The sequence below is a fragment of the Equus quagga genome, chromosome 13 (genome assembly GCF_021613505.1).
Source record: "Equus quagga isolate Etosha38 chromosome 13, UCLA_HA_Equagga_1.0, whole genome shotgun sequence".
Lineage (NCBI taxonomy): Eukaryota > Metazoa > Chordata > Mammalia > Perissodactyla > Equidae > Equus > Equus quagga.
Window position 1 is genome coordinate 37032580 of NC_060279.1, and position 23660 is coordinate 37056239.

The following is a 23660-nucleotide window of genomic DNA, read 5'->3' on the forward strand; positions in this document are numbered from 1 at the left end:
CCCACATCAGTGCCCCGTCAGCCTCCAAGAACAGCACCCTTATCTAAAGACCTGCAATGACTTTGCAGCAGACAAGGAAGGAGAATCTGACTTGGGTCTTATTTTGCTTTTTTCCATGAAACCCAGCAGTGCTTCTTCATACACATTAGGCACTCAAGTAATTTTGTTGAATGAATGGCTCAGAAATGATGATGACAGTGATGATGATGATAGTAACTAAACTTACGTAACATTTACTATACACCAAGCACTGTTTTACATAGTGTTTAACAACAATGCTGTGAAGTAAGTTCTCTTTTTATCCAGATTCAACATAGATGATTTGGCAAAAATATTGAACTAATGCCTAGACAGAGAAATGACTTACTTTGGATATATGAGGGAGAGAGATCCGTCTGGAGTAGAGTATGAGGAAAGGAGTCATGTGAGCGTCCTAGGAAGGACCTTTTCTAGTCAGTGAAACCAGAAAAGTGTGGGCGTGGAGGGCTGGTTGTTTTTTGTTCATTATGTTTGTTTTTTACAACTTTATTGAGGTGTATTTCATATCCCATAAAATTCACCCATTTAAAGTATACAGTTAAGTGGTTTTTCGTATATTCACAGAGCTGTGAGACCGTCACTACTATCTAATTTTAGAATTTTTCAGTACCCCAAAAAGCCACCCCATACTCATTAGCGGTCATTCCTCTTTCCCTGCCCCCACCCCTGCACCCCTGCCCCGGGAAGCCACTTACCTTCTTTCTGTCTCTTTGAATTTGCCTCTTCTGAACCTTTTACACAAATGGAATCATAATACAGGTCTTTGTGACTGGCTTCTTTCACTTAGCATAATGTTTTCAAGGTTCGTGTTGTGGCATGTATCCGTACTTCATTCCTTTTTCTTACTGCTGGTCAATATGTCATTGTGTGGATAAACCACCTTTGTCTGTCTGTTCATCAGCTGATAGACATTTCAGTTGTTTCCTCTTTTTGGTTTTTATGAATACTGCTATGAACATTCTCATACAACTTTTTGAATAAATATATGTTTTCAGTTCTCTTGGGTATATGCCTAGGAGTGAGATTTCCTGGGTCATATAGTATTTCTGTGTTTAACATTTTGAAGAAGTGCCACACGGTTTTCCAAAGTGGCAGCACTGTTTTACATTCTCACCAGCAATATATAAGGGTTCTGATTTTTCTACATCCTCACCAAGACTTGTTCTTTACCACTATTTTGGTTCTAGCCATCCTAGTGGGTGTGAGGTGCTATCTCGCTGTGGTTTTGGTTTGCATTTCCCTAATGACTAATGATATTGAACATTTTTCGTGTGCTTATTGGTCATTTGTGTGTCTTCTTTAGAGAACTGTTTATTCTTTTGCCCGTTTTTTAAACTGGGTTTTTTTTTAATTGCTGATTTGTAAGAGTTTTTTATGTATTCTGGTTACAAGTCCTTTATCAGATATATGATTTGCAAATATTTTCTCCCATTGTGTGGGTTACCTTTTCACTTTGATCTTGTCCTTTGAAGCATAAAACTTTTTGATTTCGATGACATCCAATGTACTATTTTTTCTTTTGTCACTTATGCTTTCAGTGTTTTAGCTAAGAAACCATTGTCTGACACAGGGTCACAAAGATTTGCTCCTGTGTCTTCTTCTAAGAGTTTTATAGTTTTAACTCTTACATTTAGATCAATGACTGATTTTGTGTTAATTTTTGTGTGCAGTGTGAGGCAGGGGTCCAACTTCATTCTTTTTTTGCATGTGGATTTCCAGTTGTCCCAGCACCATTTATTGAAAAGTCTTTTCTTTCTCCATTGAATTGTCCTGGAACCTTGTCAAAAATCAATCAACCATAAATGTGAAGATTCTCTATTTTATTGACCTGTATGTCTATCCTTATGCCAGTCCCATACAAACTTGATTACTGTAGCTTTGTAGTAGGTTTTGAAATTGGGAATTCTGAGTCTTCCAACTTTGTTATTCTTTTTTCAAGATTGTTTTAGCTGTTTATTTTCATACAAATTTTAGGATCAGGTTGTCAATTTTTGCAAAATGAAAAAGAAAGCAAACCCAACTTGGATTTTGATAGAGATTACATTGACTCTATAGATCAATTTGTAGAGTATTGCCATTTTAACAATCTTAAATCTTCCAACTCATGAACATGGATGTCTTTCCACTTAATTTTTTTCAATGGTGTTTTGTAGTTTTCACTGTATAACAAGTCTTACACTTCTTTTGTTAAGTTTATTCCTAGGTATTTTATTCTTCTGTTGCAATTAAAATGGGATTATTTTCTTTCTTCATTTTTGTATTGTTCATTGCTAGTGTATAGAAATACAATTTTTTGTATGTCTGTCTTGTATCCTGCAACCATTTATTAGTTCTAGTAGTTTTTGTGGATTCCTTAGGATTTTCTGTATGCAGGATCATGTCATCTGTGAAGAGAGGTGGTTTGACTTCTTGCTTTTCAATCTGGATGCCTTTTATTTCTTTTTCTTGCCTAATTGCTCTGGTTAGAACCCCTAGTTCAATGTTGAAAAGAACTGGCGAGAGCAGACATTCTTGTCTTGTTCTTGATCTTAGGGGGAAGCCTGTCAGTCTTTCCACGTTGAGTGTGATGTTAGCTGTTGGTTTGTATTTGTTTGTTTTTGAGGGAAGAATGAGATTGAATTTGATTGGTGCTCCAAGCAGCAAGTTCATGTTGAAAGAAGACAAGAGAGGTTCAGAATGAAATTCAGCTAATGAATACTGAGCTGGGGCGTGAGGTGACAGTGCTTTCATAATGGAATGAAATGGCCCAGAGCTAAGATTACAGGTCCTGGACTACTTAGTGTGTTTCAAACTTTGTAGCCAGATAGACTGGCTTCACCCCGTGCAGAAGTTTTCCACCAGCTAGCTTAGACTAGCTAATGTGTTTACATTGATAAGGAGTCTCCTTGTGTTTAGGTAAATTATGGTTCAGACTGGGGTTTAGAAGGTAGGAGAACTAAAAGAAGAATGTTTATCCCTCTGGACACCCTTTAAGAGCTTATCACAATACCACTGACCTCAGGATCACTCTCCTTGAAGAGCCCATTTTCTGATAACTGTTTGTTACTCTGTACTTTCTGTATACAGTTGGCTCTTTGTGGATTTGTGCTTAACTTCTCTTATTTGTACATTGTACAAACTTAAGAGTGTTTGCCTATGTCTCCTGACTCCACAAGACTGTAAGTTTTCCAAGGACACGAATCTTGCCTGCAGCTTGATATATGCCCCAAATGTCTAAATCACTTCTGTAGACCAGTAAGTAGTTATTACCTATTATTAAAGATAAATGTGATCATAAATACAAATATTTCTGAGCCATCAGGAAGCATATTAAGTATAAATACATTTTGTACTTAATAAGCAGACCCTTGGTAGAGATGAAGGAGGTCACCTGAAAGTCATGATTTTAAGGTTTAATACAGACACACTTGGGTTTTTAAAGATGTGCAAGAGTGTTAGTTCTAAACTGCTCCTAGAATTTATTTAAGTTCTTTGTTATCTCCAGGCAATCTGACTTTTCGCTTCCTGTGGCCTTGATCTTTCCTCACTCCTACCCTGGAGTGCAGCCTTGTGACTCAACAATAGCTGGGAGGAAAAGCTTTGAAAGCAAAGCCCTGCCTTGCCCTTTGTTCCTCTCCCCACCTTGTGAAGGAATGAAGCAGAGCTTAGGAGAGTAGCTCCCTTTGCTTCTCTCCCAGAGGTGAAGCCGTTGGCTCCAAGCATAGAGTGAGAAGCCCGGAGAAGCTGAATAAAGGGTGAGATAAAGATACTGAACCTGTTTTTTCAAGCTTCTCTCAGTTGTTCTTTCCAGAGTGGCCAACACCCCTACATTGATATGCAGACAGGTTCCAAGGCCTTGGTATAATAGAAAGCTCACTGCTGGGTTCTAGTTCTCACCCTGCCACTAGGGGACCCTGAAACCTTCACTCAAAGGCCGTCTTATTCAGCTTGGGCTGTCATAACAAATACCATAGACTGGGTGGCTTAAACACAGAACTTTATTCTCTTATAGTTCTGGAGGCAGGATGTCCAAGATCGGGGTGGCAGCATGGTCACATTCAGGTGAATGCCCTCTGCCTGGCTTGCAGACAGCCTCCTCACTGTATCCTCACGTGGCCTTTCCTCCGTGTATGCGCGCATGGAGAGAGAGCAAGCCACCTCTCTGGTGTCTCTGCTTATAAGGGCACTAATGCTATCATGAGGGCCCCAGGCTCATGACCTCATTCAATCCTCTTTACCTCCCAGAGGCCCATGTCCAAATACCATTACACTGGGGGTTAGAGCTTCAACACAATGATTTGGGGGCAAACACAGGCATTCAATCCATAACAAAGGCTCTGATCCTCAGTTTTCTCATCTGTGAAATGAGGACGTTGAGAGTCTCTCTCGCTCTTAACATTTACGATTCCGTGAGAAGTGCATTTGCATTATTTTCTATTTTTCTATTTTGAGTTATATGAAAGCCCCGCCCCCCACATTCTCTCAGGCAACTGAGAATTGAATAGGTTTATATTTAAATAGAGTTAGGTTTATTCTTTCATTTAGTATTTTTTGAGCACCTCCTGTGTGCCAGGAATAGTTGTGAGCATTGAGGCTATAGCAGTGAACAAACAGACACAAATCCTTGCCTTCCTGGAGCTTACATTCTAGACGAATTATGTAAGAAATAAAATTACAGTGGCTTAGGGGCCGGCTCGGTGGCCCAACGGTTAAGTTCGCATGTTCTGCTTCTCGGCGGCCCGGGGTTCGCTGCTTCAGATCCTGGGTGCAGACATGGCACCGCTTGGCAAAAGCCATGCTGTGGTAGGCGTCCCACGTATAAAGTAGAGGAAGATGGGCACGAATGTCAACTCAGGGCCAGTCTTCCTCAGCAAAAAGAGGAGGATTGGCAGTAGTTAGCTCAGGGCTAATCTTCCTCAAAAAAAAAAAAAATTACAGTGGGTTAGGTAATAATTGCTAAGGAGATAAAATATCAGAAACGTGGGGTTGCCATTTTTAGATAAAGTGGTCAAAGACCACCTTAGGTGTATTTGAGTCAGTAGGGGAGAGAGTGTGTGTTTAATTCGGCATGGCCAGATTGGGAGTTGAGAGCCTGCTCGGGAAAGCTCCTTAATCCAGAAATCCTACAGCAAGCCTGGTTCTTGTTTGCTGACTACCCACTTCTCTCTCCACTATCCCTTCTCCTCACCACCCCGTCATCCTGTTTTGTGCCAGACACTCTGCACTAATTAATGATTTCACAGCCCTTTTATAAATCTCAACCCAAGACTGTAATAAGTTCCATTTAACACCCCTGCTGCCAGAGTCTGGGAGGATCTGGCTGGCTTAGAATCTCTACCAACTCCTGAGATAGTTTGATGTTTAAATAGTTCTACAGCTCCCTTCTTTCCCATTTCAGTGCTGCTTCTCTTTTGCCCTAGTTTTCCCTCTCGTTTCTCCGCGTCTTTCCATGTAGCCCTCCATCCCAAATCTTTTATTCTGTCATTCTCTGGCTTTGCTCTCTTTGTTCCTTTGTAACTTCCCTGCTTCCTCCCCTTCTGTACTTTGTTCGCCTCACGTCAGTGTTCATTCCGTCTCTAACTCTTCCCTTCTCCCCTGTGTATCCCCTCCAACCTCTCCTTCCCCCTTGCCCCGTGATGTTTGTGGAGAACAGGGTGAACACAGGTGAGGAGCTCTCTCCATTCCCCACAGAGTAAGTCATGTCTTGGTGTCTATCCTGTCTCCCCCTCGCTGTGCTGCCTGAGCACGCAGAGCCCTTTAAGGGAGAGATTCTGACACAAGTCAGTTAGAATTTAGAGGGCTGCTAATCTCGGCCAGTCCAGCCCTGCAGGAGCCCCATCCTCACTAAGCCTGTGGCACAGGGCTCATGCTACGGATTTTGCGTTGCCTCATTTGGATCCTTTGTCCTCTGGCTCAGGCCTTTGGCACATTTATAGTTAGTGGGTTATGGGGATGGTATCACACATCACTCAAATCCAGATCCAGAGAAGGGGGCGCCAGCAGGTGGTGAAACCTTTCATCAATCACTGCCATCTTCTCACTGCCTTTCTGCCCCAACCCCTGTCCAAGTGTCCAGAAAGTCAGAGCCTCCTGACTTCCCCTGGTGCTACCAAGAACCCGAGTGTTGGGTCCCATTCCAGAGGAGTCCTCTTCTTGCTCTCAGAACCCTTTTTTCCTAAGCCCTGGAAAGAGTGACAGAGAAGCTAGATTCTACCGTCTATACCCTGTGATTACAGTGCTTTTGATGGGATCCGTCCTTGCTCCCCACCTCCCTCCCTCAATTCCATTCAATCTTCAAATCAGATTCAACCTCAGGACTGGAAGGAATCTTGGCAGTCGTCTGATGAACCCAGCCCTCTCATCCGTACCCCATGTGGTTGTATGGCTCCATCTTGAATATCTCTAGTTTCTCTTTGGCTATCTGGTCCCTTGGATTTGTGACTTGTGTCAGTGGCTATTTGTTGGTTGGTTTGCCGAACAATTGGACTAAACAGTGCTTTGTGTGTAGAATCCTACACATTGTAGTGGATGCTGTGTGGTGTGTGTACATGGACGTGCCTGTGCAAAAAACACCTGTTTTATCCTGCTGGCCAACAGAGAAGAGAGGATGCAAAGATATTTCAGAAGCGGATGACACATCCTTTCCTCTCAAGGGGTTAACAGCTTGGTTGGGGAAACCGAGATGTGGTAGAATATTGATTTAAGAACACTTAGAAAAAGAGTGTTAAAACAAGTGCCATTAAATACAGAAATCAAGTCTTTGTAGAATGAATTCCTGGCCAGTATTCCTCTTTTTGCTCATGCTGGATATGTCACATGTAACTTGAAATAAATGGCTTGAATGGTTGTTTTCACTGGTTTTGTTGTAAGTAACTAACCAGTAACACAGAGGGAATTTATGAGGGCTGAGGTTATGCCTGCCTAGGAGGAGAGGTTGGTCAGGAGAGGCGAAATCAAGGAAAGCTTCTTGGGATTATTATGTTTTGATGGGTGGAACTGGGTCAGCACCAGTCTGCTTTGGGGCTTTTCTCGGTCTGTTCTGTCAATCACAGTTCTGGAGGCTCTGGACTGGCCTCCAGAAAGTGCCCTGACGGCCTTCAGTTCTGGCACTGAGCCATAGCTGTCCAAAAGTGCTTTAGGACGTTAAAGTCCACTCCCTATTTGAGATGCCACCTCATCCTAATCCTCTGCACTAACATTCACTTCACCTCCTGAGAATCCCTGGCGGTGATTCTAGGGCACTCAGACCCGCTGAAAGCCCTCAGCATTGGGGGTTGGGGGGTGGGGATGGCCCTGAGACTACTGGGAGCAATAAGGGACAGCATTCTGTTTTGTAATGGTATGTCTGGGACAGTCATCGGAGTTAAACTGAGGAAATCCACCACCCAAGCAATAGATAGTAACACCAGAAGGAAGGAGTCAAGCACGAAGTGCCCTTGTGCTAGAGTTGGAAGTAATGGGAACATCAGTCCCATATTTTGGGATAGAAGAGCAGCATATTTAGCAAAGAAGGCAAGGCCTGGCATTCCTTCCTGTTGGCCAGGATTAGGAGGAGCTGTGGGAGGGGTAGGTTTCCTGAGGGCCCTTCCAGGATGTTGATTATAAGAGTTATAACCCTAGATTCCTCTGGCCTGCTGGAAGTCGTCTCTTCCCCATCCTCTCTCCAGCCAAGATTGTTCCCTGTCTGGAGAGATTGATGTTGCTGTTTCCTGTTCCACAAGATCCCTTTCAGTTTCACTTTTGGGGTCTCACCCAGGGAACTCCTTCCTGATGTCTTTGTGAGAAGTAAGGGATGGAATGAGGGGAGGGACCTCAAGAGTGCGTCTCTTTCTGGGCAAGTTATTTTGAGTTCTTGCTGCCATTCAGCATTCAGCGTTAGTTATATCCATGAGATGGCTTCTTCCCTCCCTCCCCCCATCCTTCTTCAGTTTCCTGGAAATGAAGTAGGGGCTGGAAGAGAGAAAGGATGGAAATTCCCATTGCATCTCTCTCCACTGTGCAGTGGCTGAGATGGGGTTTGGGCGAGGGGGATGGGAGAGGTAGAGAGATGGAGTCAGCCCTGGAGGGAGAGGCCAAGAGACTGCTGAGCCGATGGTATGGGCCTAATTACTCCTCTGCCTTGAGCTTGCCTGTAATTGTGGTTTCTGGGAGCCAGCGCGTCCTGGAAATCTGCTGGAACAGCAGAGATTTGGGGTTTCCGCCTGGGATGGAGTTGAATTTTCCACTTGGAACAGCTTGCCCAGCACCCATTTTTGGTTGGGGGGTAGGGTGAATCCCTGACGCTCTAAAGGGGCAATTAGGATATCTTAGGACTACAAGGCCTTCCTTTGGAACTGAATAAGAGGTTGCACACCCTGAAATTCTGGACCTTTTTGTGAAGTTCAGAGAGGCAGCAGATAGCAGGAGCCAGTGAAGAGCTGTATGCTGAAAGTCAGGAGATCGACTCTGTCCCTGCCCTTGGGATGAGGACTTAACATCTCTAGAATTTAGTTTCCCCTTCTATCATTTGATTTGAACATCTGTCTTTTTTACAGGGATCTTCCTAAATAATAGATGAGGACATGCTAGACTAATAGAAAGGAGTAACTCAAGTCCCTTTTTTCCCATGGTGGTGATAATGATAATGATAGCTAATACATGTTTTGAGTAATATTGTGTGCCCTGTGCTAAATGCTTTAATGAACGGCACCCTTTAATCTCATAACAATCCAGTGAAGTAGTTACTGAGCTCTGCTACAGATGAGGAAACCTGAGGGTGAGAGGTGAAATCTCTCGCCTGAGGTCACAGAGCCGGTGTCAGCATCAGGATTACCACACAGGGATCTGATCCCACAGCCTGTGCGTTCGGCCAGCAGACATATGAATGGTAATCACATTATGTTTTACGCTTGTGCCAGGAAACACCCAGAGCCAGACTGGTTCAGTGAGCTCTGGGTCTTGAACTTGGAGTCAGGGAACTTGAGTTCAAGTCCTGACACAAGCCGTCACTAACCCTGGGACCTCAGGCAAGTCCTTTATCTTCTCTGAACTGCAGCCTCCTCATCTATAAAATAGAAATGTTCAGTCATTCTGAGGATCAAATGAGGTACTGCCCAGCACTACACCTGCCACCCAGCAGATGCTTAATAAATGTTAGCAGAATCTCAGTTCATATAAGGAGAAATAAGCAGCCAATCCCTGCCATCTTGAATTTGTGATCTGAGATTTCAGAACACTGGCATAAGTTAAGGATGGCTCTATGGCAAAGTAAAATGGGTGGTGTGGACTCTCTGTAACCAGAGAGCAGAGCATTAGCAGAGAAAGGGCTCCAAAGTTGAATGGCTTGGGTTCACTACCAGCTCCATCTCACTCGCTGGACGTATGACATTGAACCAGTTACTCAGCCTTTGTATAGCCCAGTTTCCTCATCTGTAAAATGGCAACATTTGTAGTACCAGCACATGGGGTTGTTGAGAAGATTCAATAAAATAAAATACGAATGGCTAATATTTATTGAGTTCTTACTGAGCCCTGGCCTGAGCATTTTATTTTTACACGTTTTAAATAATTCAGTCCTAACAGCAATCCCATGAGATGGATGTTACTATTATGCTCATTTTAAGGATGAGGAAGCTGAGGCACAGAGAGGTTAAGTCACTCGTCTGAAGTCACATAGCTAATAAATGGCAAGGCCAGCATTTACATCTGGGAGAGGGGCTCAGGAGCCTACACTCTTAATCAAACTGTCTTGTCTTAGTAAGTGCTAAAAAACATGCCAGCTCTTATCATTGTCATCATCATTGGAATCCCACCCATCAATCAGTCACAAGTATTTACTAAGAGTATATGCTTAGCACTCTGCTAGTTATTGTGGGCTCTGTCAACAAAGAATGTGACAGGATTTCTGCTCTTAAGTTTATTTTCTATTTGAAAGGAGACATGATCAATATGAATGAAATGATTTGAAAATAATCAAATGCTAAGTGATGCAATGGGGACTCAAGATATAGCATAAATTAGTTTATTAACTAAGCTGGTCATTGGAGAAGTTGCTCTGGTTAAGGGTGCTTCCTAGAGAAGGTGGTACGTGAATTTAGCCGTAGAAAACTGGGCCAAAGGGCACGGGTCAGCTATTTGGCACTGGAGTGTGGAAGGAGTTAGAATTTCAAGGTTGTCATTCATCATTCAGCAAATTTTTATTGAGTCTATACTATGTGCCTCGCCCAGGGGGGAATAAGCTTGGTTGCTGTTGTTTCTCTCCTGGTCAATCCAGGTTTGTTTCCTGAAGATTATATTTGCAGACTGTCAACTTCCAAGTTGAAATACTGTCATTGCCCTGCTCAAAGTGTTCCCTTGTTGACATCATAAAACCTCATTATAATGTGATTTGTTCCTAGGTTGAATGAGTGTTTTCTAGGTCCCTGGAAAGGGACTGCAGGGACCATCTGGTTCATCCCTTCCTCTCCCCATCACGCCCGTCCACACACCCACACACGCGCCACTACACTCTCAGCTTGTTAGGAAACTAAGGCCTAACTAAAATAATAATCCAGAGCTTCCAACCCCAGGACACTTCCTTTTAAACTACCCTATGCTGCCTGACGGTAAACTGAGTCAAACAAAATGCTCTGAAATGTAACTGCATAGGACAAATACTTATTATTTCTGTTCACCTACAGAGGGGGCTATAATCCCGTCTCCCAGCGCCAGTGCTTTTTATCTTCTTGGCATCCGTTTCGCTGTTCAGCCCCCTCGATACGAAAGATTTAATTCAGTAGGAAGGGGTATAAGAGACAGCAGCACTTGCTGGAAGTGGTGGGAGCCACTGCTCTAAAACCCCTGTCTTCCCACAAAATGCCCTGGTGTCTCCGCCAGTGGAGAAGGCATCAGCTAGTTGCCTCTCTTGATGTGTGTGACCTAGATCTGCAGACTCGAGAAGTGCCCAGATAGGCAGGGCCGATGGGGCGTTCTTTTGGCTTGTGGCCTGCCCACTCTGCCTCCTGTTGGGCAGGTATGTGTCTGAGTTCGTTGTTTGGAGTTGTTTTAACAGCGTGGCTTCTCCAGCAGTCCCAGTCCTACGAGTCAACATGAGGGGATGGAGTGAGAGTCAGAGAGGTCCTCAGGGGCTCATTCAGTGATGAGACTGCGATGAGAGCTACACGGATCTGGGTGCTAGGGAAGTTGACTCAGATTTTCTCTAGCTGGCCTTCTGTCCGCATCCTAACCATGTCTGTAAAGTATCCTTTGGCTCAGGTTATTGTTGGGGGTCCCAGGTCAGGTGGCTGGGGAAGCAGGTGCTGAAGCAAAACAAAATAGAAGACAGGAGTCCCTCCTTCTGAACAGGTATTTTATTAGACAAAACACAGTCTAAGTTCCCTTTTAAAGTAGTACAGAGGCAAAGATATGTGCTTATAGCACAAGTAGAATGCTTCAGGGCTAGAAGGATGCAAAGAATAGGAGCAGTCCTCATTCAAGAGTTAACTGAGGAAAGCTTCCGGAAGGAGGGGAGTTTCTGGGGCAGTCTTTAGAAGGATGGAGCAGGAATTTGTAGGGAGCCTGTTGCAGGCTGCTGAAGAACCTCCCCCACCACCCTTCTTTCTTCTCTCTGCTTCCAGCGGGGCTTCCTGAAGTCACCAGCTAAGAATGTGGAGGGTAGGGGCACTCAGCCTGCGATGCTCTGGGTCCCCTCCCCCATGACAGCTGGTGGCTCAGATGCCGGGACTGGATTGCATCTTCCTGCAGTTACCTCAGCAAAGAAGAGCAGCCGTTCTGCTGTCAACTCAGTTACCTCTGAGAGTCACTCATCCTAGGGTTTCACCATTTCACCTCAGCAGTTTTCAAATCGGAGACTGACTTTCCTCTGCCACCCAGTACTTTGCTATCAACTCAGAGAAAGGAAACTAATTAAAAATCCACCTTAACAAAGTAAATCAGAAAGGTGAATCTTCCGAGCCAAACGACAAATTTTTTTAAAGCAAATGAAGACTTCTTGGATGTGGCTGCTATTTTGGGTTGTTTGTTTTATGGTTTGTCCTTTATTGTGCCAATAATCAAAAATTGACTCAAATAACAATTCTGTTTATAGAAAGTATAAAGCAAGGTATGCCTTGCTTTGTTTAAGAAACCCCAGTCTTTTAAAGTTTGTACGTAAAGTATTATCATCACCTTCAGGAGGATTTACTTTAGGACACGTCTACTTATCTTTCCAGGAAAACTCCAGGTAAAACAAGATACACCTGTAGGGGGATTTTGGGTTTGCAAATGATTTAGTTATCACAGTGCCCTGTGAGAGGTACAAGGCTTGGTCTTCCCATTTTATCAGTGTGAAAGCTGACACTTAGAGGTGTTATGTGGCTTGTCCGCTGGCACACAGTGGGCATGATGTAGGCAAGGAAGAAACCTCGTTCCACAGATCAAGGCCTTTTCCATCCCACCCTCCCAAGTCTGGGGCCCTGTGACAGGTGCTCATTCTTTCTTGTGAATTCTCGGCTTTGCTCCTCCTGATGACTTTGCTTTTGTTAAAACCAGGAAACTGGAATAAAAATATTCTCAGCTGTCTTCTGGGCATCACCAATGAAGACTCGAGAGTGCTTCTAGGTCATTGTCAGTGAGGGTATCTACTGTTTTTTTTCCCAGTTGAATGAATTGAGTTCCGTCTGAGCCCTCTCTGGGTGCAAAGACCTGATATGCTGAAGAAAATTGTGAGGGACAAAGAATCATGTAATGTTAGAACAAGAAAGGGCGTGAGATCATCATGGGTCCAGCCCCTTCATTGTGGGGGTGATGAAGCCAAGGTGCTGAGACAGGAAGATTGGACTTCAGTGTCAGGCAGGCTCGACTTTATGTCCTGGCTCTGCCATTTAATAGTTGTGTGTCCTTGGGCAGCTTATTTAACTTCTCTGAGTCTCATTTTCCTCATCTGTTAAGGAAAATAACACTGTCTACCTCCCCAGGTTGTTGTGAGGATTAAATGAATGCCTGTAACATATTAGATGCTTATTCTATATAATTTTCTTCTCCTTTTTCAAGGGTATACAAAAGGATAGGGGCAGAGTAGGTCTAGAACCCAGATGTCTAGACTGTCAGTCCTGCCTTCTCGGCCCCTTGGCCTGCTCCTCCCTGTTGCTGTGGCAACCTCAGTGATTTCCCTTCCTGTGTGCCACACACACGCACACACACGCATGCACAGGCCAGCTGGATCTTCCTGAAATGCAGTTACACAGCTAGTGAATGGCAGCATTAGTACCAATATCCATCCAGGTCTCCTGGTCTCCTCTTGCTGTCCTGAGACACTTTGTTTCCATCAGAGGCAGCAGTTTGATGGAGGATGCTTAGACGAAAGCACATGAACACGGACTAAACCTAAGAGTCAGCAACTTCAGATGGGAGCTATGAGACAGTTCCATCTATAATAGACAACTGAGAATTCGCTTATTTTGTGTTGTGAGGCAGGACATGTTTGCTTTGGCAGTGGCTTACTGATTGCGTTTGACTTAGGGTCTTATAACAAGAATAGCATCCATCTTTTAAGCATTGCTGTGTGCCAGGCCTTGTGCTAGATACTTTACTTACATTACACCAGTTCTTACAACAGCCCTGTGGGATAGGCAGCTAGTATTCCAGTTTTATAGATGAGAAAACTGGGGTTAACAGAAAGTAAATCCTTCTCCCTAAGTTACGCAAATGGTCAGAGACAGAGCCAGGATGCAAACCCATGCCATCTAACTCCACACTCTCCCACGCTGCTCCTAGTATCAGGAATATGTGAGAAGTTAGATAAGTCAGATGTGAGTCTATACCTGTGCTGCTAGAGCTTGTGAGGCTGGTGGGCTGTTGGGTTCTGAGTGAAGAGAAGTTGCACAGTCAGCATCGAGTCCAGTTGTTCTCTGCTAAGCGCTGAAGATGGCTGCCCCTCTGAGCAGGGCTCACTTTGTCCTCGCTGGGAGTACAGAGATGAACTTGTCATGCCTCTTCCCTTCAGGAGCTCACAGTCCGATGAACAAGGGAGAAAGGTTGGCACCATGCGGGAAGTGCTTTGGTAGAAATACGTCCCAGGTGCTGTGGGAGACAGAGAAGTTATTGGAAGGGTGACTCTGGACAGGCTTCCAATTTCCTTTGACTGATCTGAAGGGCTGGAGGCTCTGCCGTGGGAGAGAAGGCGGAGTGTGGCGCAGCTGTGGCCAAAGGAGGCAGACCAGCACTGTGCCATAGAAAGAGAATGCAAGCCACAGGTGTGATCGAAGAGCTTCTAGTAATGGCATAAAAAAATAGTAAAGAGAAACAGTGAAATCAACTTTAATGATATATTTCATTTAACTTAATATATTTAAAATACTGTTATTTCAACATGTAATCAACATAAAAAGTTACTGATACTTTACATTCCCTTTTTTTGGTTCTGAGTCTTTAAAATCTTGTGTGTATTTTATACTGACAGTGTCTCAATTTAAACTAGCCACGTTTCAGGTGCCCTGTAGCCCCGTGGGACTTGCAGCTCCCCTGGTAGACAGAGCAGAGCTGGCAGGTGCCGGTGTCCTCCTCTAGCAACCCACTCCAGCAGCCCCTCCCTCTCACCTGCCCTTTCTGGTCAACCCTGGCAGCAGTGCTCTTGGTCAGCTGCGTGTCATCCCTGCCCTCCCTGGTCTCTGGGCCTGCAGCCTTTCCTCCTCCAGTCCACTCGAGTCACTACAGTCAGACCTGTCTTTTTAAAGGCTAAACCTGATGCTGTTACTCCTTCTAGAAAGCCTTCAAGAGCTCCCCTCTGTAAAGAGGAATATCCATAATCTGCCCCAGCCTTTTCCTTCTGTCATCATACCTCCTCACATTGACATGTTGTTTGAGTGTTTCCACAGCCTTTTGACATAGCTTATCTCATTTAATCCTCACAGCAGCTCTGTGACGTAGATAGAGCAGGGCAGGTGAATTATCCACATTCTTAGGTGGAGAAACTGAGACTCAGAGTTTGAGAGAGTTTCCTAAGATCCCCCAGGTAGTAAGGGGCAGAACAGGATGGGAACCCAGGTCTTGGCAGTTTTATCTCATTTATTCCTCGTTTCTGGCCCTTCTCTCTTTTTCCTCTGTGTTGCACTGACAACCTCACCAGAGTTGCAGTGTCCTCTGGCTCCTTCTGTGCCTCTAACTATGCCATGTTCTCCCCCTAGAATGTCCTTCCCAGCAAAGCCTCCCATCGGAATTCTGCCCTTCCACCCAGGTTCTGGTTAAATAAAGTGTACTCCTCTCTGATTTCCTCTTTAGCCATCCCCTTCCCAAATCCACTTTGTAGTTACCGACACACTTTAACATGCGTTTTCTTGTTTAGTGGGTTCTTCGCCGCCTTGGGTACAGAAGTGTTATAGGAATCTGGAAGATTGAAGCTTGACCAGGAGCTTGACCAGTTCTTACAGCCAGGTTGATGTCACTCCCTGCTGGAAGTCCCTGGAGAGGCTAACACCCTCCTCCTTCATTTAGTCTTTGTTAAAACTATGAGGTTGTGAATTTAATCCTAACTTACATGCGTTGTGGAGGTCACTCAACACTCTTTCTCTTGATGCTAAGTGTGTACTTTTGATATTTTGATAACTGCAAAGTTCTTTTGCATATGTTATCTGATTTCGTCTTTCAACATATATTTGTTGAATGTCTGCTGTATACTATGTTCTGGAGCTGCTTTGTGCTCCAGAGAACAGGAAACAATGAAACTTATCATTAAACAGGGAAAGTAGACGTTAAACTATCAAAAAAGCACCAGATAATTAGTTACTGTTGAGTTAGGCACTGCAGAGGAAAATCTCAGGGGAGAGCCAGCTTAATGGGTGTCAGAGAAGGCTTCACTGAGGAAGAGGCGTTTACACTGAACCATGAAGAATGAGCGTGAGCTGGCCTGGCCACGGTGGGAGAGGTCACCCCTGGGGCTAGAATAAGTGAGGACGGACGGGGAGCGAGGAGATGAGGCTTGAGAGTAAGTAAGCATGAGGCCCTCACTGAGCACTTCCTAGGCCCTGGTAAGGATTTGGAACTTTATACAAAGGCAGTGATTAACCACTAAAGGGTGATGTATGTTCTAATTTATCCTTTTAAAAGATCACTCTGACTGTGTGTAGAGAATGGATGGATTCTGGAGGAGTGAAGCCCAGACTAAATGTGAGGAGCCCCGCTGTTCTAGGAGAGAGGCGATCGTGTCTCACGCCGGCCTGTGATGGGCTGGGGCCGAAGATGGCAGACTCCAGAATATCAGTAGGACTTGGCGGTTGATTGGATGTGAGTGGGCATCAAAGATAACTCTCAGATTTCCAGTCTGAGCGAGTGCACGGCACTGCTTCCTGAGGAGTAAACATTTGCTCAGGAGCAGGACTCACCTTGGCTGGGGAGAGTGATTTCCGTTTGAACATTTTAGCTTTGAGGTTTTGGGGAAGGTGACTTGGTCCTCCCAATCACCTTTTGAGGAAAGTGGTATTACCCACATTTGTTGTTGTTGTTTTTTAAAGATTTTATTTTTCCTTTTTCTCCTCAAAGCCCCCTGGTACACAGTTGCATATTTTTAGTGGTGGGTCCTTCTAGTTGTGGCATGTGGACACCACCTCAGCATGGCCTAACAAGTGGTGCCATGTCCGCGCCCAGGATCTGAACCGGCGAAACCCTGGGCTGCTGAAGTAGAGCGCGTGAACTTAACCTCTCAGCCACGAGCCAGCCCGCCACCCACATTTGTTATTGAGAAACTGAGGCCTGGAGAGGTCAGGTGATTTGCCTAAGATTCCACAGTGAGGAGGAGGCTGAGCCTGAGCTCAAGCTCATATTTTACTCCTGAAGCTATCTTTCCAAACCATGCCACATGGGCTGTATGCTAAGTATTAGATGTTGAACCAAACTGGCCAACGCTCTCAACATACCATTGCTCTGCCTCCCTCCTCCACACACGCCTGTGTGCCAAGTTGTCGGCTCTGATAGTCAGACAAGGCCTAAAATCTCTTGTTCCCTAAGAGACCTTCATGGAAATAGAAAGGAGAGCTTCCATGGCCCTGCCCTACCCAGAATTAGAACACGCCAGGAGTCATCCCCACTTTTCCACTGATGGTTCACTCACTCATTCTCGTCCTGTTCCCCTCACCTGTGACACATGTTGAGCATAGGTCACCCCAAATTGGACCTGGAAAAGACATCAGAAAACACGATAAATCCATTTGTACAGGACTTTACACTTTCAAAGAACTTAACAAATATTACCTCTTTGATCCTCACGTCAGCTCTGAAAGAAAGAAAGAACATGTATATTCCTTCAGCAAACAGTTTTTGGAACGGGCATCTGCTACACACCAGGCACCGTACTGGAAATTGGCTGGTGATACAAGGATGAAAAGGGTGCCGTCCTTGTTCTCAGGGGGTTTAAGTTCTGACAGGGAAAACTGATGATAGACTCAGAAGTTAAGGGACTTGTTTTGAGAGTTCCTCAAAGTTATGGTCCTCTGAATAAGGAATAACTTGGGCTGTGCTTGTTAAAATAAAAATAGATTCTAGGGGCCAGCCCAGTGGCACAGCGGTTAAGTGCGCACGGTCTGCTTTGGTGGCCCAGGGTTTCCCAGTTCGGATCCCGAGTGTGGACCTATGCACCACTTGTCAAGCTATGCTGTGGCAGGCGTCCCACATATAAAGTAGATGGGTACCAATGTTCCTCAGGGCCAGTTTTCCTCAGCAAAAAAGAGGAGGATTGGTAGCAGATGTTAGCTCAGGGCTAATCTTCCTCAAAAAACTAAATAAACAAAAATAAAAATAGATTCCACACTACAGGCCTGCTGAGTTGGATCCCCAGGGTTGGAGCCTCACTTGATTCATATGCTGCTCTACGGCTGGTGTATGATCCGATTGAGATGTGAGCCTTTTCTGGCTACGTTGCCAGAGACTTTTCACTCCATTTGTCTGGCCCCTACTTTTGCAGATGAGAGAACCAACACAGGTAGACGTCGTCGAGTGGGTGGTGGCGCGAGGGCCCACAGTGAATTAGAGACGACTGGGATTAGCACCTGAATCTCCCTGATTTCCAAACCCAACTCTTTTCTGCAGCACCATCTGAAGTGTTAACTTTGCACTCTGGTTCTAATCGAAACTGCTGCTTTTTTCCCTAAATGTCTTCAATTACGTAAACTCTTAGGGAGCATTTGTGTCACATTCTGTCGGCAGGGGTTGTCTGCAAACAGCCCTCTTTCCTTTCCTGTAGAGACATGCAGGCCTAAGAGGCCGGGTTGGCCAGCCTCAGACCTTAGGGAAAATTCTACCCAGAGGCAGAATCCTTGGAAAGTTAGGGTGCTAGAGAGGCTGCTTCAAGCTCCACCCTGGTAGATAAGAGAAGCTAGACCAGTAAGGCAAGGTCAGGGTTCGGTGAGTGTGGACTTTATCTAGAGCTAAGATCCTGGCAGGGTAGCTCTTTCCTGGTTTACTGCTGCTCCTGGCTTTGGGGAGGCGCCCCGGAACATTACTCTGCCACAGACTCGAGACCTAGGCTGGCCTATGCAGGGTGTGCTTTTTTATCTCTGTCTATCGTATGTGTTATATGTCTTTATATACATATATAACATGTATTATATATGACGTATACACATATGAGATACAGTTATATGTCATGTGTGTCCGCATGTGGGATGCATATATTATATATGTGTATATATGTTGTGTGCGAGGGTGTGTGTGCGTATGTATGCATGTAAAAAAGAAAATAGGAGAGAAGGTCCAATAAAGACCACTTAGATCTACGAATGGCCACAGGTCAGTCGCTTTTTGGTCGGAAGCACAGACCTTGAAGTCACACCGACTTTATGCACGTCTTAACCCCACTTACTTCACCTCTCTGTTCGCTCCTCTGAGCCTGGAGTGCACTACCCAGCTCACCAGGCTCTTGTGATGATGAAATGAGATAATGCATGTCAGATGCTTGGCACGGTGCCTGGTGGGCAGTAAGAACTTAATATTGTCACAGAACAGGGATATTCTAGGCCCTTTCCTCATTTACACACTGTGGTGGGGTGGGGTTCAGGATGAAGAGACCAGGAACCTCCCACTGAGGGGGCTGATACCACCCACTGCAGCAGATTGTCACCATGCGAGACTATGAGCCCAATGGTGCCAGAACTTCTTCCTTTTCAAGAGAGACCAGAAACCTATAATTTTTAATGTGAAATTGCCTGATTTTCAAATTTTAACAACTAATTTTATAAAAACAGTTACAGTCACTCACACACACACCATAGGCCAACAGAAGGGCTGTGTGGGCTGGTTACCAGTTTTCGACTTTGCTGTCCGGAAGGTCAGCAGACATTTACTTGGTTTATTGCGCACCCTCTGGGTGAGGACGAAGAGGGTGTCTTCGACATGTGTTTGCAGAGTGCCCGTTCTGTGCCTGGTGCTGCTCAAGAGCACGCAGGGACGTACTGGCTGTAACCTCTGCCTCAGCGGAGAGGCAGGGCCGACACCACAGATGATGGGGAGCAGTGTAGGAGGGAGGAACATTTGTGTCAGAATGTGGGCCGCATTGTAAAGAAAAGGATGAGGAAATGGAAGATTTCTATGAACTGATGGAGTTACTTTGAGGATATATTAAATGGAAAAAGCAAAGTGTAGAAGTTGTAGGATACTACCTGTTGTGTAAGCAAGAAAGGAAAATAATATTTCTAGGTATTTACGCAGTATTACAAGAAGAAACACACAAAGGAAACCAAAAATGAATGAAAATGGTTACCTGGGGAAGAGTGGGGTGAAGAGATAAGGACACTCCTGAATACGCTTTTAAAATTTCATTTTGAATTTTCAACCATGTAAATGTTTAACAAATTCAAAAAATAAAATTAAGTAAATCTGAAAAAAGCAAACCCTAAAATTAAGTATAAATATAAAAAGAACCCTAAATATATTTCAAATTGATACCATAAGAGGAATTAATCCTAAGTAACTTTCATCCACAGTCCTGACTGTGTACCTTTAGTGGGATGTAGTCTAAGGACGAAAAGAATTGCAAAGAAACCCTGAAGTTTGCTTAGTAAGTTTGCTGTTGCCAGTGTTACGGTGCAGTAACCCCAGAAGCTATCTTGTGTGTATTCTAGAGTAAAGCAAATGAGTCAATATATTCTATTGTTTGGGAACAGAGTTCTCACCACAGGGAAAGGAAGATAAAATATGGAATTGGGGACGATGAGGAAGAACTCTTGAGTGTTGGAGTCACACTGGAGATTTCAATGTGAACTCACAGTTTCTTAATGAGTATTTCCTAGCTCTGTCCATTGAAAGGGCCTAGAAGCAGTGACATCTCAGTAGCAGTGAGCACCTAGCACCCAGATCTTGTTTCTGAATACATTTCCTAATAAAAGGAACCAGGGCTCCTTAGAGGAATGTTTGATTCCAGGGCTGGCCACAGGGAAAGTGCAAGGTGAGCCTGGAGGGTCTTTTTGTGCCAGAAGGCAAAGATGCGCTCAAAGACAGATGGTGACACTTTAAAAGGATACAGGAGCTGGCTTGTAGAAGCTCTCACCAGCCAAATTGGGACAACTTTAACATTTAAAAAAATGTGATGGTAATAATGGACTATAATGCATTGCATTGGGGAGGAAAATCCATGAGTTCATTGCAGTCCAGAAAAGGGAAAAGAAGGCCATCTTTACAAAAGACTGTCTGCTAATAGGTGAAGGAATGGTAGAATTAGCAAATTGCTATTTTGCAGTCACCAGTGCAGTAACTGGTTCAGGCAAGGATCATCAATGGATAGTAAAACTGTTGGATGAGAGGTTGTTGGAAAACAAGATATTCATATGGTCTCAAAATATCACCCCACAGGTTTCCCATTATTCAAACGGGAAAATATGCCTTTCCCACTGAGGAATCTCAGGAGTACCACCTACCTAAGTCATCAAACCTGGCATGACCCAAAGTGGCCAAGCTACAACATCACTTACATAATATTCTTTTAAACTGTTTAATCTGAATGTAATCATGAGGAGACAAACAAATCCACTGCAGGCAATTCAATAAGACAACTGGCCAGAACTCTTCAACATGTCGGTGTTGGGAGAGACTGAGAAAAGGGAGGTAGGGGGTCGGGAGAGCATTCTAGAGTAAATGAATCTAAAAGAGACATGAGTAAGTGCAATTTGAGATCTGTGATTCAGTCCTGGATTAAGGCAGTTGGGGAAGAGCTATATAGAAGATTAGTAAAACAACTGGGGAACTTTGCATATGAACTATATATATATATTATATATATATATATATATAAAATAATATAGATAATATTATTGTATCAAAGTTAAACTCACTGGGTGTGCTGATGGCATTGTGGTTATGTAGGAGAATTCCAAGCGTCTTAGGGGGATATGCTGAAGTATTTAGGGGTAAAGTGTCATGATGTCTGTGATTTCAAACAGGAAAAAATGTATAATCATAGAAAGATACAGCAAATGTGACAAATATTAATTGGTGAATCTACATGGAGGGTACACAGGTATTCATCATGCTGCTCCTCAACTGTGGTGTCGGTTTGAAATTTCTCAAAATAAAATGTCAGGGTAAAAAAAAGTGAGCTGCGATAGCCAGGGACAGCCTCGTGGAGTCAATGCTGTTAGACCAGAGCCTTGAAAAAGGAGTAAGAGAGGAGAAGGGATGGAGGCCACCATAAGACGGGGGTGAGAATGAGCACAGCATCTTTGAGGATCCAATAGAGGTTGGAAAAAGTAGACGAGTAATGAGTGAACTTGAAAAGGTATTTGGATCCACTTGATGAAAGGCCTTTAATACCAGGCGATTGCACGCACATCTGATCATCTAGATAGTAAGGAGAGAATTCACAGGTTCTTGATCAGGGGAACTCAAAGAAAATAGTGTTTGGGGAAAGTTAGTCTGTTGTAGTGGACGGCTGGATAAACTGGAGAGTGAAAACAAGAGGCCTTTTTCAGTCATCCAGGCTTGAGGCGGTGGACGTGTGGCTTAAAGTGGCTATCAGTGATGATATCAAGAAAGGAGCAACTCTGGAAAAACATAAAAGGACCCTCCAGTCTCCATAACTGACTGGATGTCTATGGGCTAATTGAGAAGTTGGATCAGAAAATCCGTCTCACTTGGGCCATTTAGAGAGCCACAAATCTGGGGGGAAATTCTCCACTGTCCTGGGCCCTCTCCACACCCAGCAAGTTTAGGCTGATTGGAATCTGATCTCTGCTGCCAGATTTTGACAGGAATGTCATCAGAAAGAGGGCGACCCCACCAATAAGTCTTGGGTTTTTTTGACAGCCTCTATTTCAAGCCAAACTACTCCTCTCCCTCTTCCCTTGTCTCACAAATTTTAACCCTCCACAGTCTCCCTCCCAGATCTCTGCTCAGACTCAAAGCCCAGCTGACTCAATAGCCCAGCGTTGTTTCCATCCACCAGATCTGCTGCTTTAGGCATTTCTTCCTCCTCCAATTCAACAGTAGTCTTTCCTGCTCATGTTTCAATCCCCTCGTCCCCCACTGTACCTGCCCTGCCCTGTGATTTCTTTTAGAGGAACTTTTTGATGGCTGCTGAAATGATCCTTGTCCATGCCCCTCACAGTCCTCTACAGCCAGGTACAGGGACCTTGGCCTCACGTGCCTTCAGTTACGTGGAACAGCTCACAACCCAGCTCAAGTGCAAGCCAAACCAGGTTAAGAGTTAACCAGGTTCAAAAACCAAGTTAACTTGCCAGACCATTTTTTCTAGGCTTTAATATGGGCCTAGGAAGCCAGTTTCCTACAGGGTCAAGCAGAACGAGGCAAGGAGGCGGCCCGAGCTGCCCCAAGATAAAATGGGCTTTCTCATGAGAAGCAATGAGGAGGAGGCGGAGGAGTTCAATCCATCGTGGGTAACCCACTGGGGAGGTGTTGTTGACCCGACCGAAGACAGCAGATGAGCAGCTGGAATAAAAGACCTTTAAAGGTCCATTCTGAGAATCCTTCTCTGATAGGGGGTGGGGGCGGAGCTGTTGCCACTCAGTGTTTGTACTAAAGTTCTGTATGTTGACCTCATCCGTTACCTGCGAGTGCGTGTTTCATTCATTTTTGTATCCCCTGGTGGCATAGTGTCTACAGCAGCACTTCTCCAATAGAACTTCCTGCAGTGATGGAAACCTTTTATTCTGCCCTACCCAGTACGGTAGCCACTAGCCATATGTAGCTATCAAGCCCTTGAAATGTGGCCAGTACAACTGAGAAACTGAATTTTACATTTTGTTTAAAATTTAAATAGCTATATGTGGCTAGTAGTTATTGTATTAGATAGCAGAGGTCTGGATTCTGGAACTTTATTTTTTTCAGTTTTATTGAGATATAACTGACATACAGCCCTGGATAAGTTTAAGGTATACAGCATAATGACTTGACATACGTGCACTGGAAAATGATTACCACAGTAAGTTTAGTTGTCATCCACAGATTCTAGAATATTTGTTAAATGCTGAGCTGAGATTAGGGGCTGGGAGCTGTGGAAGATAGTGGAGGGGCGCTGACCAGCATCAGGCAGTACCCTGTTCGCTGCCGTGGCCGAGGCTGAGCTTGAAGACAGGACCGCCTTCCTCCCTAGTACAGTGGGGAAGCTCTAAAAGGGTTTAAGCAGGAAAATAACACTGGTAAATTTGCGTTTTAGTAAGATCGCTGCACTGTGTTGTGGCCAGTTTCCA

General features: G+C 44.5%; 1 protein-coding gene across 9 annotated transcripts in view; it reads left to right on the forward strand.

Moving 5' to 3' along the window:
- ARHGEF11 (Rho guanine nucleotide exchange factor 11) overlaps positions 1-23660 on the forward strand; it is a 99550-nt gene that overhangs the window by 27468 nt on the left and 48422 nt on the right. The gene's annotated exons all lie outside the window — the stretch shown is intronic.